Source organism: Accipiter gentilis, chromosome 9 (genome assembly GCF_929443795.1).
Source record: "Accipiter gentilis chromosome 9, bAccGen1.1, whole genome shotgun sequence".
In the NCBI taxonomy this organism is placed as follows: Eukaryota; Metazoa; Chordata; class Aves; order Accipitriformes; family Accipitridae; genus Astur; species Astur gentilis.
In genome coordinates, this window is record NC_064888.1 from 3,265,465 (window position 1) to 3,278,868 (window position 13,404).

The window sequence follows — 13,404 nt, forward strand, 5'->3', positions numbered from 1 at the left end:
ATTCAAGAGAGATTGTTCCTGACACTGTCTCAGAAAAAGACACAGCATTTCCACAGCATCCAGCTGAGACATAGCAGCTTCTGTTCACCCCATGACCCCCTGGAAACATCCAAACCCAGACAGATTAGCAGGAGGAAGGTCAGCTTGAAACTCCAATTTCATCAGAAAACACTTCCACAACATTTTTTAGTCAGTAGACTTGTAAAAAAATATTGTGCCTAATGTGATAAAACTTTTGCAAATACAAACAATTCAATACAACAACATTGTATGCTTATAAGCTTGTAGCAAACTCAGCCAGGCAAAATGGCTCTTGAACAGAAAGTATAAATATTACAAATTAAATTCCTTTAACTTTTTTTTTTTTTTTTTTTTTTTTTTAATAAAATGTAAGAAAATAATGCTTATTTGACCTTATGGCCAAGAGGTTATTTGTAATAAACAGCGTTAGGATTAAAAATCACTTTTCCTGAGAGGCAAATGACATGTGATCTTTATAATTTTTCTTGACCTCTGGTTCAAGTTTGAGCCTCTAAATAGCTCATCACCATTATAAACCAATTTGTGTTATCTTCTGAGTTTATAATAACCATAAGCATTAAAATAGTCTGTTCCTAACTATAATAATCCCTACTGGATTCCCTGCAGAATTATAACAGACATGAACCTAGAAGTGTTTCGTTTATAACCATTACAAATAGTAAAAATTTCCAGTGACTTGTATCAGCAAAGATCCCTTAAGAATCTAGTATTTGGGATTACAGTGTGCACATTTTCAAGTCAAATTTATGAAAATTGTTATCTTTTGTCTAAGATTTAGTTTAGAATAGTTAATAGCAGTACATACAATTTTAAAGTCTTCACTTTAAAAGTTTCTACACCGTTAGTTTTACAGCTAATTTTGACAGGATACAGAACTCACTATTTGCCCAAGTAACAACAAAACAGATACTGTTATTATATTAATTTTCCTTATGTTTTCTAGCAAAACCACAGCAAGTCAAAAGAAATACCATTTGACAAGTCGAATTAAAATGTTTTTTAAAATATAATTTAGATCTACGTATTTTGAAGTGAGATTTAAAAGCTCAAGAATTACCAAATAAATTTATGTTTACAGCTATATTTCAGGAAACTTATACATTTTTAAATATTTGAGAAATTAAAGATTCAAATACCATGCTTGCATCTGCCATAATTTCTTTGGACATATAGTGATCAACATAAAAAGAATAAAACAGGAAACTAGTAATATATTCATTGCCACATATTTTCTGACTGCATCAAATCCTGCATCTCAGGCTCTAGACTAGAGAGATCTTCACATTTCTGCAAAAGCACCAAAGGTTTTCTTTTGCACCACATAAACAGAGAACAAGTATTTCGGGTTTAGGAAGCATACATTATGTAAAGAGTTTCTTTCCTAATTTTTTCAAAACCAGGAAAGGAAACTATACTGCTTGGAGACTGTTATCCCTCCTTAATAGTTTCGATAATATAATCAAAAGGAGCTCATGGGAGCACAGAGAAAGCTCTATCTGCAGCGTGAGGACTGTTTTTAGAGGCCTCGTTCTTGGGAATCAAATTATTCATTGGTTCTTGGATTTTAAACTTCATTATCTTGACTAAAGCTGGGAAAACTCTGGAAGTTCTTCCCACTGAGTTCTTTCTCTTGGCCCTCCCTGGCCAATAAGTCAAAGCTGTCATTTTCTCTGCTTTCCCTTCCTCTAGGTCAAACTCTCAGATGGGCAAATTGTTTCTCAATCAAAGTCAGTGGAACTAATGCCAATCTAAACTAGCTGAGTCTTGATGGGTTTATATCACAGCTCAAAACCTCACAACTGAGTATGTCAAGTATGAAAAAATACATGTTTATACTCCTTTCATGCAGTGCAGTCAGCAAACTGAAATGCATTTCACACAAACTCTATCCATCACAGCACGATACCAGGAGTTCTGGTTCCCCTTCCTGCTCCAGCCCCCGCTTAAACTTCTCTGTTCACTCAAACACCTAAAATCCTATTCAACAGCTCAATGCACAACAAAACAAATCCGCCCTATACAGGTGGAAGAGTTTTCATATATGATACCCATAGGTTATAAACATTAAGGTTGAGACTTTCTAAACTATGTCTCTTCAAAATATGTATTTCAATTTTCAAAAAATGGTGAGTAAAGATTTAGGTGTCTGCCTCTAGTCGCTCAAATGTCAAAATCGTGGCTAGTATGAAGTCATATAAACACCCCAAATGAGAATATACAACTGGTGATCTACACAGTTAAACCCTTAGCTTTTCAACAAATAGGCAAGAAAATCAAAAGTGTATCTTTTTAAGTATTTAATGAAAACACAGGCTTGGTCTTCATATTCTGTCTTTGAATCTCCAAACTAGTAAATATTTCTTCATAAAAGAGATGTTCTCTTGATTTGCTGTGTTGTCCTGATTTAACATTAAGCATTAAAGCCTAAAGAGCATTATGTCTAAATTTAAGAGCATTATGTCTAAAATTTAGTTCAAATATAGAGTTTCCACAGCCCGACACTACAAATTAAGCATGTCAAAAAGGTTTTGTTGTGCTTTAAAAGGCCTTTACTAATCAGATTAAATGAAAAATACTTACCATAATATTTGCATTTTCTTTCTAAGTGTCACAGTTCAGAGTCTTCCAATATCCTTCCTTTTCTAAAGCAAAAAGAAGGGAGACGTTTAAAAAAGCATTTTCAAAGGCACCCTAGGCAGAAAGAAAATTCCTTTTTATAACTTGAGTGATAGCACATGGCATTACTATATGTCACTGATGTACCAGTTGGTCTAAACTTGGCTTGTAATATGCATGGTTTGTTCAGATCAGAATATATTTTAAATCCTGTGATGTATCTTTTGACTCCCTCCATCGAGTAAATTAATATTTTGACTGTTTGGAAATTAGATGGTTCTGGAGACTGACAATTGCATAAGCAGAACCACTGGCTTAAATGTGGCCTGGGAAAGCAGTCATAAATATTTTTGATTCTTAGGTGATTTATTTGAAATTAACTGGAGGTCTTATTGAGTTTCCTATTAGAAAAGGTATATCCTCCTCTCTTTCTCTTTCTTCCTCTCTCTTTCTCTGTCTTATATACTATTGAAAAAGTCATGTTTTGTGTAATTAACAATTTGCTTGGCTAGTCAGAATGGCCAGTACCTCCTGCTATTGTTGCTCTGAGGTAATTTTCCAGGTCATGATCCTTACTTTGGTAAGTGAGCTTACATTATTTGAATATCACTTGTTCTTTAGCTAGACGGAGTGATTCTGATAATGCTGGCGTTTAATAAGCTCGTACTATCAAATTACTTCAATTCTCATCTCTGTCCCTTCTGAAAGTTTGCTTGTGTTTTGAGAAAAAACCCTCTTATTTTAATATTAATTCTGTCAGTAAAGTTGCATCCTAAAACCCCAGGTTTTCTGAAGCTTCATCAGTATCTATAGATACAATTTTTGCAGTGCATCTTCATATACATTTTTACAAATTACATTATAATGCAAGTCAGTTTAATATTACAATGAAAAAGGCAACATTTAAAGTGGGAAGGTGACTCAGTGGCCTGAGGGAAGGCGTTCCAGACAGATGAGGCAGCGTAAGGCAAAGAGTGCCAGAATCATCGGGAGGGGCTGGTAAACTGATCTCAAGTGTGCAGAATAAGGTGACACACTAAAGTGCTGGTAAAACAGTAACTATTTCTCAAATCAGTCACCTAATGAGATTCAGAGTTCGGGAACAATATCCTAATTATGTTTTCATTACAAAATGGCACTGTTTTAATACAAAGGAGGAAATTTTTAAAAGCCATAGAACTTCTGCAGAAGTTTTTTTCCCTTGTCTGTACAATCAGAGAGCTGGGCAGCGTCAATGCTTTCTGAACGCTACGCACAAGGAGTCGAAGAAGAGCAGGTAGCACTCATTCTGCTAGCTATAACCAGACAACACGATTCCCCTAACCCCACAGGCCATTGCTGCATTTTATTTGTTGGCACAAACACTGCCATGCTTTTCTGCTGCCCCCGTGTGTCGAGATGATAGTTTCCATGTCAGTATGGATATAATCTCTCTTCCCCAGCTGTGGCCCTTCAGACTGACCAATTCTGAGTTCATCCTGTTGAACCACTATAATATACTATACACAGTCTCTCCTTTCCATGGAATTTGCTTCTGTCATATTTTAGCAAACTGTTATCAAACTATGCTCTCCTGCTACCTAATCTATGCATGTCAAGTCCTCATCTTTAGTTAGTTCCTCTAGTCACCTCACTGAACAGTCATGTTGCTGTCCTCCAAACTGTTTAACCCACGCTTATCTAGCTGAGGTGATCCAATGACCACAAGTTCAGAGATGAGCTGACTGCCCTGCACACTGCTGATAAACCACTGAAACTCTCTTCTGAGTGTGGTTGGAAAGCAAGAGGTCTCAAGAAATTACTTTAAAAATGTAGACTATCCATTAATGCCCTCTCCTTATTGTCTTGTAGCAACAATCCTTTAAGACATTCTAATTAGGGGTGTATCTTATGAAGCATATTTTTGGCAACTAAGTTATTGAATGTTTCGTCCTATTAAACACCTGACAAGAGCTGATATTCTCTACAGTTCTAGCTGTCTATAACAGGCACAAAAGCTTCTGATGCTCACAACACCAGCCATTCATTCCGGTTTTGGTTACTCTAAAATCCTAAAGGTCCTGATCTGCACTACCATTAGGCTAAGCTGCCTCAGGGTCCTGCCAGCTGCCTGGCTCTTTGTGTTTGATTTGCTGTAGGCCTCAGGGCCTATAATATAAAACAAAGAAATAGTCTGGAAAGCCACTATACCTAATTAGAAAAAAGATACTGAAGATACCTATGTTTTATATAAATGTTATATATGTTCTTAGTTCAGGCGAAGGCAAGAACCTCTGAGTATATTTTCCTCATTAGCGTGCAGCTCGCATTAATCAGGTTTCCACAAATAATAGCCACACTTATTTTCTTCTTTTATGTTAAAAGCACTTACAGATGGACTCTCAGTGAAGTCTCTCAGTTCTTTAAGGATTTTGGAATTTCTTTGTAAGTAGCCTGGATGACATTCTGCTCTCTGTTCTAGATGTGCAATGCCATTTAAGTGATAAGAATAAGGACTACACTGTAAATCTCTGTTTGACGAATGTGTAATTGGAAATAAGAGACTCTGTGGTTACAAAATACGCCTCACTAGGCTGACTCTTAATCCACTTTTAAAAATACAGTCCATAATGTGTCGTTGTGTTAATCTCAACCCCACGTCAAAAGCATTCATGTATATGACCCTGTCTCTGGACAGCAGTAAGCGGTTAACAAAGGCAGACAGTGTAGATGTCAGGTCTGCTTAATATCAACCACAGAAATAGCTACCATGAGAAAAAAAAAATTAACTTTTATTACAATACAAATAAAAGGCGAAAAAGTTTGAATATTCCAAATATAAAGTATATAATATGGCTTTCACTTTAGTAACGCTCCTGTATTTCTTTTTCCTTTAGATTTAGGTAACAAGATACCACCACTTTTTGTACCATTCCCTCATACACTCTGTTTAGTTGGTATTAATCATGGCTATAAACATCCTTTTTAGAAGTTTTGGAGATGCATGTTCTGAAGAAAGGTAAAGAAGCCAATTGAAATGGATAGATCTGTAGCTGCTAGGGTCTAATCCTGTTTTTTCTGAAGAACAAATTAGACAAGCCACAAAAAAGGGGAGAGCAAAACCCAGAAAAGAACAGCAAAAGTGCAAACACAGTGTTTGGCCTAGTGCCCTCTCTTACATATAATCTGAGGAAAACAAGTCCATCGTTGTTATCAGCTACAGCAAGATCTGGCAAACCTCTACCAGCATCAGACTGAGTCAGTGCCAACCGGTGCTCTCTTAGTTGGAGACCTGAAAAAAACATAGCAAAATTAGTCTTGTCTGCTAAGCCGGGTTCTTCTTAAAAACAAGAGAAGGAAAGACATGAAAGACAAAAAATAAAGTGAGGAAATAAAGGAAGACAGGGAAGGAGAGAGCCATAGTAGGAATGCAAATCTCACATATCACAGAGTGTCCCAAATTAGGTGAAGACAGTAGAACTGGCATTATCAGATCCCCATTTATGGTCTCTTTTGCACTAGTCATGCCTCGCAATCAGGACAGTGAAATCCTATAGTGTCAGAATGGATCCTGTAGTCTCTGACGATGCTGGGACTAGTAACCCTGACTGTAAATCTCACACCTTTCAGTCAAGCTGGTTTTTTGGCATTAATGTCAAATCAAACTTCCTCCTGCTTCACTTGCCCAAAGAAAGTCATGAATGGAACAACACATCCCCTTGATATTTTGTTCAGTAATCAAACCCAGTTTCTGGGTTATTAATTTTAATCCATTGATTTCTGATGTTATGTTTTTGTTGATTACCAGACATAGTCTCCACCAAGTCATTGGATTTTATAGATAGGAGTCCTCATTAGTATTATCTCCATTTTTCCTGTATTTGATTTTTTAATGATTTTTAAAACCAATCTTATATAACAGGTTGCATCAAACTTTTGCTTCTTCGGGCAACTGCCAGTCTCTATGTATCAATATTTTCTGTGTGCTCTACAAATCATTGAAGTCTAGTAGTGCTGACCCCAGAAAGAAGGCTGATGTGAGCCAAACCCTGCACCCAGAGATAGTGGTAACTTCAAGGAGATCCTACTCAACCATGTAAGCACTTCCAGGTAGAGGTCATGCACTTTATATTTGAACCGTTAAGGGAAATGATCCACTTTAAAATTTGAATACTAGCAAATTAAAGAACTCAGATGCTTCTACATGTTGTTTAGATATCCGGACTTAAAAAAAAGGATTTCCCTTACAAAAGGAAGAATGTAGGAGAACCTAATAAAATACTAATTACACAGGGAACAGAAAAATGGTTGTGAACAGACACTTTTTGCTAACTCTTTTGTGTTACAGGCATCTTTGCAAGTTGACCAAGTTCTTTGAAAGGCTAATATTATACAAGATAGTATTGTACAATGGATAATACTGCACAACAAAAAAAAGATCATCATTTAAAGTAAGGACACAGTGTCCTCCATGATTTTAGGCAGGGAATCCACCTTAAAGAATCTGACACTTTTACAACTGAGTAGAAATTTTTTTACAAAAAAGGGAGCCTACAAATCCCCTTTTTACAATTGCCACCCGTAACACCAATGATTTCATGTTCTGGGGGTTATCTCTGTGTTTTATAGAAACCTTTATAACATTTTTCAGCTGTACCATTTCTACTGCAACAAAGTAAAATACTGGTATATTTTTACCTGTTGATTCATTTTGAAAAGCAAATAGATGGAACATTAGATGAAACTGGATGAGGATAGCACAAGAGATTGTGGCTCTGTGTGGATGACAGGAAGACTGTGGTTACAACTAACTTTTTGGAGAAGTTTGACTCCTCTCCTATTGATGTTAGTGACAGAACAACCACCGATTTCATTGGAAACAGCATCAGGCCCTATAAATTACTAGTACATTTCACCTAAATAATTAATGAGACTGAAAAATTGTGTAGTAACACTCAGGCAATCCTCACACGAGCGCTGCCCTGTTAAATCATAAAGCCTGTTTGGGGCTGGGTGAAAAAGGAATAGGCACTGAAGGAATGTTACAACATTATTATTTGTGCCTTCTACAGAAAAGAGCTACCATTTCTTTCATCCTTCCAATATGTCTCCACTTCTGAAATTAGAATCTGCGTTAGAAACACACAATACCTAGCAGGCTCATGCTAAGAGATGCACTGCATAATGATATGAATAGAAAATATCCAACTCTTATTATCTTACACAGGTTTGCAAATCACTATTGAACTCGCTTTACCAGAAACATCCAGAAAATCGCTATTAACACTTTTCTTACCAAAAGAATAATGGCCTTAAAATAATTCATTAAAGTCTATAATCTAAAAGACAAATAGGGCTTGCCACTGCTGTTCAAATTACTGGACCCTTAAATGTAGTACCTCAAGCAGCAACTAGTCACTGATGCTTCAGGAAAAGACATCATCGCTGTTGTCCAAAGCTGCACAGGTAGGGAGCGATTCACTGCTAGGCTAGTATAACAAAAGACAGAGTGGGTATTTTATGAGTCAACATTCATATTTGACCAGCAAAACGGTTACAGGTCTGCTAAGCCTCTCTCCTGAAGATACTCCTTCAGCCCATCGGAGAAAACTTGTCAAACACACTATTTCATACTCCACCTTAGAAAGAAACGAGTTCAGTCTTGGGATGAGCAAGACCAGTGGTTGGTGGGATGCAAACCAAAAGTGGGTAGTAACCCTGTGCTCCACTGGGCTCCAGAGAGATCTGCAGAATCACTACCTCACTACCTCACTAGAACTTGACTGCAAAGAGCCTTAAGGAGGCTTTCAAAGAAATGGAACATTTAGTATTTTGGCTCCAGCATTTTCAACGGGAATTTAAAAAAATCACTATCTAAACCCCTATCAGAAATCTAGGACCAGTTTCTGACAGTAATTCAGAATTGCATTACAATCACAGGCAAAAACCTGGTCTTGTAGAAAATCTTGTTTAGACATGGTGAGATTTTTTCCTCCTTTTCCAGTTTTCCCTCTCTCTCCATGTTTTCTATTTCTGAGGTAGCTGTATAAACACCATCTTCCTGCTCTGTATAATTGAGGGTCACATGTGGTAGTCACAAGAACACAATGATTATTGCTGCTATTGCACATATTTATGTGCAAGAACAGAGTCTGCTGTTGTATTGTATATTGGGTATTTCCCCATCATGGCTCAGAAAAAATCCAGTAAAACTGGTATACAAAAGGTGGTTTTGATGTTTTTTCTCAAAACTTTTTCTTATATATGAAAATTGAAGATACAAGTGTAAATACTAGTATGATATTACTGTTTCTTTTGAATGGCTTTCCTTTTATAGACTGGGCTTTAAGAAAGTCCATGGAAACTTGTAATTATGTCTTGTAGGCGGTATTTGATTTTCAAAAGCAGGTACTGTGTTCCTCTAAATCAAGAGCAAATTTCTATTGCATTGTAGAGCACCGTCATCAGCTTAATGGCACATACACTTTAGTGAACCCATTTGTGACAGCATCGTAAGAAGTTATTATGACATATCTGATACCAGCTTTTCTTGCTATCAGTTGGAGCCCTTTGGACGACAGCCCCTTTGTCAGTCTCGGAGAGACAGTGGGACATGAGTTTGCTAACAAAAAACCCACTGATTTGTCATTTCTACCATTTGTGTATCAGGATCTTCATTTGTACATTCCCAACTGTAATTCTCAGAATATGCAGACCTTCTACACAATAATACATAGTCTAGTTGTACTTAGGTGTCCTTTTAGAGCAAGGAAATTGCCCACTGTTGCTTGAATGACAGTCTACCTGCCTTTTGCAATGTAGGAGTGCTAGACCATCATTTTCTTTTTTTGTTTGGTAATTTTTTGCCAATGTGATATATAGAATATATCAAGTCTGTCTGGATCTGCCTCAGCACTCTTGCCTGTCCCTTGGGGAGGCAGACATGGCAACAGCAATCTGTATTTGCCCATCAGCCAACACTTTTAGCACAGAATCACAATCTGTGACGTGCACATCATTGCCCATATCTTTAATCATACTGCAAACTCCTTTTATTGGTTTAAAAATTGAGCCAAGAGATTGATGAGCTGTAAAACAGAAAATTCTTTCTCCTCTAGACACTGGTGGTACGTTCTAACACCCCAGAATAAACACACTGAGCACTGTTACGTTCTTCTGAAATAATGACAGAACAAAGGCAAGAGGGCACGAATGAGCTTTCATTACCAGAGACATTGCCAAGGGAGGAAGTATCACGAGCTACTCTTGTAGGCAAAGACACCCAAATATATCCAGATCCTTTCAGATGACAGATGCTTATCTGAAACATAGGACGGGCTGTGAGGACCAGCAGTAGTTCTGGTTATACAGGGGAGGGAACACTCTTTTCATGCTGGCAGGGATTGCTGACAGTGACTGATCAGCTCCTGAAGGAAGCATAACTGGGGCACGCTCTGTGACTTGTGCTTCTTAGGTCCCTTTGTGACTTCAACATCTTTTTCTGATTCTGCACGTTTCTTGACTGCTGTGTCCACAGTACGCAATTAAGTCATTGATAAATTCACATTTTCTCTAAAAATTCAGATCAAGTTATAATGGTTGAATGAGTTAGGAAGCATCACCTTAGCTACAGTACCATTTTCCATACTTGCCCTTAAAGAATAACAGCAGAAACTCTCACTACTTTGATCTCCCCAGCTGCTGCGTGTAAACCAACTGGAGCTGATCTGAAAGGGGCTTGGTCTAGTCCAGTTGAGCTTAATTAAAATCAGAGTCACTTCACAAACCAGCTGTTAAAACATGTTGCCAGCAAGTTTGTCTTTGTGCAGCTGATGCCCACTTTCCTGTGAGTTGCACTGCTAATGTTCAGCTTGGTGCAGGTTTTTTTTCTTTCTTGAACTGGCTGGGGCTCAGTCTGGCTCCATGTGTATTGCCACTCAGCTGGCTCCCAGTCTTCTAGTCCTGCCTCCATCCCCTCTCTGCTCCCAGCCCAACTCAACCTCAGCAGCAGTCAGTCTTATGCCTTTTATTCTAAGGTGGTATTCCTGCTCAGAATACAATTTTGAGTTTGTCCAGCTGTTTTTCATCACTAGCTTCTGTGATAAGTATCTAACTAATCAGGATGCCCTGTAATATATGTTCCAAAGCTTACTGCCAACTTGCAGCTGTCAGCACTATTTCCAGCACAAACCTCTAAAGCTGAAATAAACTTTTATACATATGTAATTGTGAGCTTGAGGTAGCTTGAACTGCAGAATTTCTTACTCCAAACTAATTAGGCAAATATACGCTAGATGCTAGGTATACGATACTGACCTATATGTACTGTGGGCTTAATTGTAACCTTGAAATCACTGCAACTATGGCAAGCCTACGCCCTAGAGAAGTGCTCATCTGCCTCAGCTACTCTGGGATAGTAAGCTAAGCTCTGCTTCTTCTCTGAGCTGTTTAAAAAAAAAAAAAGGTGGTAGATTGATGTTGTAAAGGATAATGACTTCTTCAGATCTTCAGGTGCCTTTTCTTTTTTATGTTCTAAGGCTCTAAAACTCTCCAATACTGTACTTTAGATGGCTTCTTCCAGCCTCAGCCATATTCACGGGCCTACTGTCAGGCTGGACAATATGTGCGGTATTCAGGGATGCCTTCAAATGACCCCCAAAAGACAGTATGACTCCTCATATAATTTTGGGCAGTCAGTCCACACAGATGTCTAGTAATTGTTCTCTACCAAATAAAGTGTAACCCATCTCATTTCTCAATAATGGTTCAGCACATGCCATTAATAGGATTGCATTAATTTCATCCTAATATCTAGAAAATCAAGAATTCTCCATTTATGATAAATCCTGAAGGTTTACAATTACAGTCTTATTATCCTACTGTGGAATAACAGCAAACCAGCTACATCCAAAGTTCCATTTTAAGACTCATTCCTTCTGCTTGTAAAGGTACTTTGGGCTTTGACAGACGAGATCTGAAGAGAATTAGCACTCGCAATTTATTCTAGGACACTACGCCTTATCCTAGAGAGGCAGATGTTCCCTTCTGCTAGCCAGCAAAGGCAAAAGGACATAAAGCTGGAGGTCATGATATCCTGAAGTGGTTTATTAGTGCTTAGCAGTCAAAAGCCTCAACTCGCTGTCGTCTAAAAAAGTAGGCAGAGGAACAACAGTATTTTCATGGATTTATGCTGTTATTTGCAAACCAGTGAATCTGAAATTCTCTGATGTTGCTCTACCAAGATGACAGCTCTGCAAGACGCAGCACGTTTACTGTGTATGCTCTAACTTCTTGTGGTTCCTGGAAGTTTTGTCCTTGTACCAACCTGCTGTTACAATGGTCAGTCTCTTTGCCACAGTAACGGCTCGTAACTTTTATGGTTTCTCAATGCTGTACTTTCTGTATAACCCTTAGCTCATTTGTTGAACAGATTATTCAGTGATTTTCCAATTCTAGCATCTTATACAAAACTCTCTCTTACAGTGGGAAATTTCTGGATGTTGTTTTGGATCAGATTGAATAGTCACATTGGATTTCTTAACTCTGCATACCATGCACAAGCAGTTCACAGCTCAGCAAGGCTCCATGCACATTTTATAACAATTGCATCTCAGCAGAAGTCCACATAGATTTACAGTTATTTTACTGGACACATCAGACTTTATTTTCAGGCTTCAGGCTTTGTAGCCTACAGATCTACAGATACTGTAACGCCCAAGCCACAGTAGCATGTGGTACAGGATCAACATGCAGTTCCTGTCAGCACTGTATGGCTCACGCCTCCTGTTACGGACATTATAAAGAATACATTAGATCTCTGTTCCAGATATAAAGTCATATTAGACATCACCCAACCCCTAAAATGCCTAACCTGTCCCCAGAAGTGCCTAACCTGTCCCCAAAAGAAGGGCTGACTTCACTGTACAACTTTTCCATATCACTGAAGAAGCCACACCACAAACTAATGCTCACAATCTATTCTCACAATGATATCTCACAAAAAGAGAGAGAGAAAAAAGGAAACTACCTCCGATGCATCAGGAAATTTTTCATAAAAGAATTGCCTATACCTCTGATTCTTCATATTGTTATGCCCCCAAAAAAGGTCTTTCTGAAGAACTACATCCCACAGGAGAACTTCTTTTCTAGCAAAGGCGCTCACTCGATAACATTTTGAGGGAACTGGGAGAAGGTCAAAACCCAAGCTAATTACATCATTAGCTGTGGAAAGGGCTATAACCATAATAAATGCGTAACATTTTAGTAATCTTTTAAAATCAGAATTGTGACGAGCATTTTTAATACAATAATATACCAACAATCAAGCAGTATTTTTGGTAAGATATACTGTTTAGAATTACAGATTATTTTCTGTTGTATAGGATGAGTAGGAAAGAAAATCTAGGCTCTACATTTTCCAAGTGATGTGGTAGGATTTAGTCATTCGAGGTTTGAACCAGTAGCTCAGTTTTACAAAGTGAAATTCTATATAATACCAGGGTTTCTCTGTGTACTGCTTAAAATATTTTGAAATATTCCACCTTTGTTTATATCTCAGTTTTATTTACAGGTAAGTTTCACTCGCCTCTTTTAATTATTTTTCCCCCAACAGTTTATTTCTGTGCATTCAATAACAAGTTTAGAAGTTCTAGCGTTTTGAGGATTTGTAGTTGCAGGCCATCCTTAAGGATTTCTGCATTGTTGCACTGTGTTTATTAAATCGAACACTTCAAAGAAGTCAGGAATATTTTACTATTAAATCACACG

At 37.7% G+C, this 13,404-nt stretch overlaps 1 long non-coding RNA gene across 1 annotated transcript in view; it reads right to left on the reverse strand.

Moving 5' to 3' along the window:
- Positions 1 to 2,632: 2,632 nt before the first annotated feature.
- The window catches only part of LOC126043012 (uncharacterized), a 33,534-nt gene continuing 22,762 nt past the window's right edge, over positions 2,633 to 13,404 (reverse strand). The window contains exons 2-3 of the long non-coding RNA XR_007507323.1: positions 5,817 to 5,929; positions 2,633 to 2,684 (exon numbers count right to left, since the gene is read on the reverse strand). This is a non-coding gene — a long non-coding RNA (uncharacterized LOC126043012). The remainder of the gene's footprint in view (positions 2,685 to 5,816; positions 5,930 to 13,404) is intronic.